The sequence below is a fragment of the Paramisgurnus dabryanus genome, chromosome 6 (genome assembly GCF_030506205.2).
Source record: "Paramisgurnus dabryanus chromosome 6, PD_genome_1.1, whole genome shotgun sequence".
In the NCBI taxonomy this organism is placed as follows: Eukaryota; Metazoa; Chordata; class Actinopteri; order Cypriniformes; family Cobitidae; genus Paramisgurnus; species Paramisgurnus dabryanus.
In genome coordinates this window covers 50,379,963-50,385,962 of record NC_133342.1, presented here as the reverse complement: position 1 = coordinate 50,385,962, position 6,000 = coordinate 50,379,963, and positions in this window count along the sequence as shown.

Here is a 6,000-nt window from a genome sequence, read left to right as displayed (position 1 = left end):
TTTCGACATTTCAAGTTGGATTGTGACTTTTCATGCAAAAGTGCCCAATTCTGCCTAAGATGCCTTCAGGAGCATTCTTATGATGAGAAATGTCGTGTAAAGGCATTTCCAGCTCAGAAAAGCATTTTTCAAAGAGATTTCGACATTTCAAGTTGGATTGTGACTTTTCATGCAAAAGTGCCCAAATCTGCCTAAAATGCCTTCAGGAGCATTCTTATGATGAGAAATGTCGTTTAAAGGCATTTCCAGCTCATAAAAGCATTTTGCAAAGAGATTTCAACATTTCATGTTGGAGTGTGACTTTTCATGCAAAAGTGCCCAAATCTGCCTAAAATGCCTTCAGGAGCATTCTTATGATGAGAAATGTCGCTTAAAGGCATTTCCAGCTCAGAAAAGCAGTTTGCCAAGAGATTTCAACATTTCAAGTCAGATTGTGACATTTCAAGCAAAAGTGCCCAAATCTGCCTAAAATGACTTCAGGAGCATTCTTATGATGAGAAATGTCGTTTAAAGGCATTTCCAGCTCAGAAAAGCATTTTTCAAAGAGATTTCCACATTTCAAGCTGGATTGTGACTTTTCATGCAAAAGTGCCCAATTCTGCCTAAAATGCCTTCAGGAGCATTCATATGATGAGAAATGTCGTTTAAAGGCAATTCCAGCTCAGAAAAGTATTTTTCAAAGAGATTTCGACATTTCAAGTCGGATTGTGACTTTTCATGCAAAAGTGCCCAATTCTGCCTTAAATGCCTTCAGAAGCATTCTTATGATGAGAAATGTCGTTTAAAGGCATTTCCAGCTCAGAAAAGCATTTTGCAAAGAGATTTCCACATTTCAATTTGATTTGTGACTTTTCATGTAAAAGTGCCCAATTCTGCCTAAAATGCCTACAGGAGCATTCTTATGATGAGAAATGTCGTTTAAAGGCATTTCCAGCTCAGAAAAGCATTTTGCAAAGAGATTTCCACATTTCAAGCTGGATTGTGACTTTTCATGCAAAAGTGCCCAATTCTGCCTAAAATGTCTTCAGGAGCATTCTTATGATAAGAAATGTCGTTTAAAGGCATTTCCAGCTGAGAAAAGCATTTTGCAAAGAGATTTCCACATTTCAAGTCGGATTGTGACTATTCATGCAAAAGTGCCCAATTCTGCCTTAAATGCCTTCAGAAGCATTCTTATGATGAGAAATGTCGTTTAAAGGCATTTCCAGCTCAGAAAAGCATTTTGCAAAGAGATTTCCACATTTCAATTTGATTTGTGACTTTTCATGTAAAAGTGCCCAATTCTGCCTAAAATGCCTACAGGAGCATTCTTATGATGAGAAATGTCGTTTAAAGGCATTTCCAGCTCAGAAAAGCATTTTGCAAAGAGATTTCCACATTTCAAGCTGGATTGTGACTTTTCATGCAAAAGTGCCCAATTCTGCCTAAAATGCCTTCAGGAGCATTCTTATGATGAGAAATGTCGTTTAAAGGCATTTCCAGCTCAGAAAAGCATTTTGCAAAGAGATTTCCACATTTCAAATTGGATTGTGACTTTTCATGCAAAAGTGCCCAATTCTGCCTAAAATGCCTTCAGGAGCATTCTTATGATGAGAATTGTCGTTTAAAGGCATTTCCAGCTCAAAAAAAGCATTTTGCAAAGATATTTCGACATTTCAAGTTGGATTGTGACATTTCATGCAAAAGTGCCCAAATCTGCCTAAGATGCCTTCAGGAGCATTCTTATGATGAGAAATGTCGTGTAAAGGCATTTCCAGCTCAGAAAAGCATTTTTCAAAGAGATTTCGACATTTCAAGTTGGATTGTGACTTTTCATGCAAAAGTGCCCAAATCTGCCTAAAATGCCTTCAGGAGCATTCTTATGATGAGAAATGTCGTTTAAAGGCATTTCCAGCTCATAAAAGCATTTTGCAAAGAGATTTCAACATTTCATGTTGGAGTGTGACTTTTCATGCAAAAGTGCCCAAATCTGCCTAAAATGCCTTCAGGAGCATTCTTATGATGAGAAATGTCGCTTAAAGGCATTTCCAGCTCAGAAAAGCAGTTTGCCAAGAGATTTCAACATTTCAAGTCAGATTGTGACATTTCAAGCAAAAGTGCCCAAATCTGCCTAAAATGACTTCAGGAGCATTCTTATGATGAGAAATGTCGTTTAAAGGCATTTCCAGCTCAGAAAAGCATTTTTCAAAGAGATTTCCACATTTCAAGCTGGATTGTGACTTTTCATGCAAAAGTGCCCAATTCTGCCTAAAATGCCTTCAGGAGCATTCATATGATGAGAAATGTCGTTTAAAGGCAATTCCAGCTCAGAAAAGTATTTTTCAAAGAGATTTCGACATTTCAAGTCGGATTGTGACTTTTCATGCAAAAGTGCCCAATTCTGCCTTAAATGCCTTCAGAAGCATTCTTATGATGAGAAATGTCGTTTAAAGGCATTTCCAGCTCAGAAAAGCATTTTGCAAAGAGATTTCCACATTTCAATTTGATTTGTGACTTTTCATGTAAAAGTGCCCAATTCTGCCTAAAATGCCTACAGGAGCATTCTTATGATGAGAAATGTCGTTTAAAGGCATTTCCAGCTCAGAAAAGCATTTTGCAAAGAGATTTCCACATTTCAAGCTGGATTGTGACTTTTCATGCAAAAGTGCCCAATTCTGCCTAAAATGTCTTCAGGAGCATTCTTATGATAAGAAATGTCGTTTAAAGGCATTTCCAGCTGAGAAAAGCATTTTGCAAAGAGATTTCCACATTTCAAGTCGGATTGTGACTATTCATGCAAAAGTGCCCAATTCTGCCTTAAATGCCTTCAGAAGCATTCTTATGATGAGAAATGTCGTTTAAAGGCATTTCCAGCTCAGAAAAGCATTTTGCAAAGAGATTTCCACATTTCAATTTGATTTGTGACTTTTCATGTAAAAGTGCCCAATTCTGCCTAAAATGCCTACAGGAGCATTCTTATGATGAGAAATGTCGTTTAAAGGCATTTCCAGCTCAGAAAAGCATTTTGCAAAGAGATTTCCACATTTCAAGCTGGATTGTGACTTTTCATGCAAAAGTGCCCAATTCTGCCTAAAATGCCTTCAGGAGCATTCTTATGATGAGAAATGTCGTTTAAAGGCATTTCCAGCTCAGAAAAGCATTTTGCAAAGAGATTTCCACATTTCAAATTGGATTGTGACTTTTCATGCAAAAGTGCCCAATTCTGCCTAAAATGCCTTCAGGAGCATTCTTATGATGAGAATTGTCGTTTAAAGGCATTTCCAGCTCAAAAAAAGCATTTTTCAAAGAGATTTCGACATTTCAAGTCGGATTGTGACTTTTCATGGAAAAGTGCACAACTGCCTAAATTGCCTTCAGGAGCATTCTTATGATGAGAAATGTCGTTTAAATGCATTTCCAGCTCAGAAAAGCATTTTGTAAAGAGATTTCAACATTTCATGTTGGATTGTGACTTTTCATGCAAAAATGCCCAACTGCCTAAAATGCCTTCAGGTGCATTCTTATAATGAGAAATGTCGTTTAAAGGCATTTCCAGCTCAAAAAAAACATTTTTCAAAGAGATTTCGACATTTCAAGTTGGATTGTGACTTTTCATGCAAAAGTGCCCAATTCTGCCTAAGATGCCTTCAGGAGCATTCTTATGATGAGAAATGTCGTTTAAAGGCATTTCCAGCTCAGAAAAGCATTTTACAAAGAGATTTCGACATTTCAAGTCGAATTGTGACTTTTCATGCAAAAGTGCCCAATTCTGCCAAAAATGCCTTCAGGAGCATTCTTATGATGAGAAATGTCGTTTAAAGGCATTTCCAGCTCAGAAAAGCATTTATCAAAGAGATTTCGACATTTCAAGTTGGATTGTGACTTTTCATGCAAAAGTGCCCAATTCTGCCTGAAATGCCTTCAGGAGCATTCTTATGATGAGAAATGTTGTTCAAAGGCATTTCCAGCTCAGAAAAGCATTTTTCAAAGAGATTTCGACATTTCAAGTCGGATTGTGACTTTCATGCAAAAGTGCCCAGTTCTGCCTAAAATGCCTTCAGGAGCATTTTTATGATGAGAAATGTCGTTTAAAGGCATTTCCAGCTCAGAAAAGCATTTTTCAAAGAGATTTCGACATTTTAAGTTGGATTGTGACTTTTCATGCAAAAGTGCCCAATTCTGCCTAAAATGCCTTCAGGAGCATTCTTATGATGAGAAATGTAGTTTAAAGGCATTTCCAGCTCAGAAAAGAATTTTTCAAGCGATTTCAACATTTCAGGTTGGATAGTGACTTTTCATGCAAAAATGCCCAACTGCCTAAAATGCCTTCAGGTGCATTCTTATAATGAGAAATGTCGTTTAAAGGCATTTCCAGCTCAAAAAAAACATTTTTCAAAGAGATTTCGACATTTCAAGTTGGATTGTGACTTTTCATGCAAAAGTGCCCAATTCTGCCTAAGATGCCTTCAGGAGCATTCTTATGATGAGAAATGTCGTTTAAAGGCATTTCCAGCTCAGAAAAGCATTTTTCAAAGAGATTTCGACATTTCATGTTGGATTGTGACTTTTCATGCAAAAGTGCCCAATTCTGCCTAAAATGCCTTCAGGAGCATTCTTATGATGAGAATTGTCGTTTAAAGGCATTTCCAGCTCAAAAAAAGCATTTTGCAAAGATATTTCGACATTTCAAGTTGGATTGTGACTTTTCATGCAAAAGTGCCCAAATCTGCCTAAAATGCCTTCAGGAGCATTCTTATGATGAGAAATGTCGCTTAAAGGCATTTCCAGCTCAGAAAAGCATTTTGCCAAGAGATTTCAACATTTCAAGTCAGATTGTGACTTTTCAAGCAAAAGTGCCCAAATCTGCCTAAAATGACTTCAGGAGCATTCTTATGATGAGAAATGTCGTTTAAAGGCATTTCCAGCTCAGAAAACCATTTTTCAAAGAGATTTCAACATTTCAAGTCGAATTGTGACTTTTCATGCAAAAGTGCCCAATTCTGCCTAAAATGCCTTCAGGAGCATTCTTATGATGAGAAATGTTGTTACAAGACATTTCCAGCTCAGAAAAGCATTTTTCAAAGAGATTTCGACATTTCAAGTCGGATTGTAACTTTTCATGCAAAAGTGCACAACTGCCTAAAATGCTTTCAGGAGCATTCTTATGATGAGAAATGTCGTTTAAATGCATTTCCAGCTCAGAAAAGCATTTTGCAAAGAGATTTCAACATTTCATGTTGGATTGTGACTTTTCATGCAAAAGTGCCCAATTCTGCCTAAGATGCCTTCAGGAGCAATCTTATGATGAGAAATGTCGTGTAAAGGCATTTCCAGCTCAGAAAAGCATTTTTCAAAGAGATTTCGACATTTCAAGTTGGATTGTGACTTTTCATGCATAAGTGCCCAAATCTGCCTAAAATGCCTTCAGGAGCATTCTTATGATGAGAAATGTCGTTTAAAGGCATTTCAAGCTCAGAAAAGCATTTTTCAAAGAGATTTCAACATTTCAAGTTGAATTGTGACTTTTCATGCAAAAGTGCCCAATTCTGCCTAAAATGCCTTCAGGAGCATTCTTATGATGAGAAATGTTGTTACAAGACATTTCCAGCTCAGAAAAGCATTTTTCAAAGAGATTTCGACATTTCAAGTCGGATTGTAACTTTTCATGCAAAAGTGCACAACTGCCTAAAATGCTTTCAGGAGCATTCTTATGATGAGAAATGTCGTTTAAATGCATTTCCAGCTCAGAAAAGCATTTTGCAAAGAGATTTCAACATTTCATGTTGGATTGTGACTTTTCATGCAAAAGTGCCCAATTCTGCCTAAGATGCCTTCAGGAGCAATCTTATGATGAGAAATGTCGTGTAAAGGCATTTCCAGCTCAGAAAAGCATTTTTCAAAGAGATTTCGACATTTCAAGTTGGATTGTGACTTTTCATGCATAAGTGCCCAAATCTGCCTAAAATGCCTTCAGGAGCATTCTTATGATGAGAAATGTCGTTTAAAGGCATTTCAAGCTCA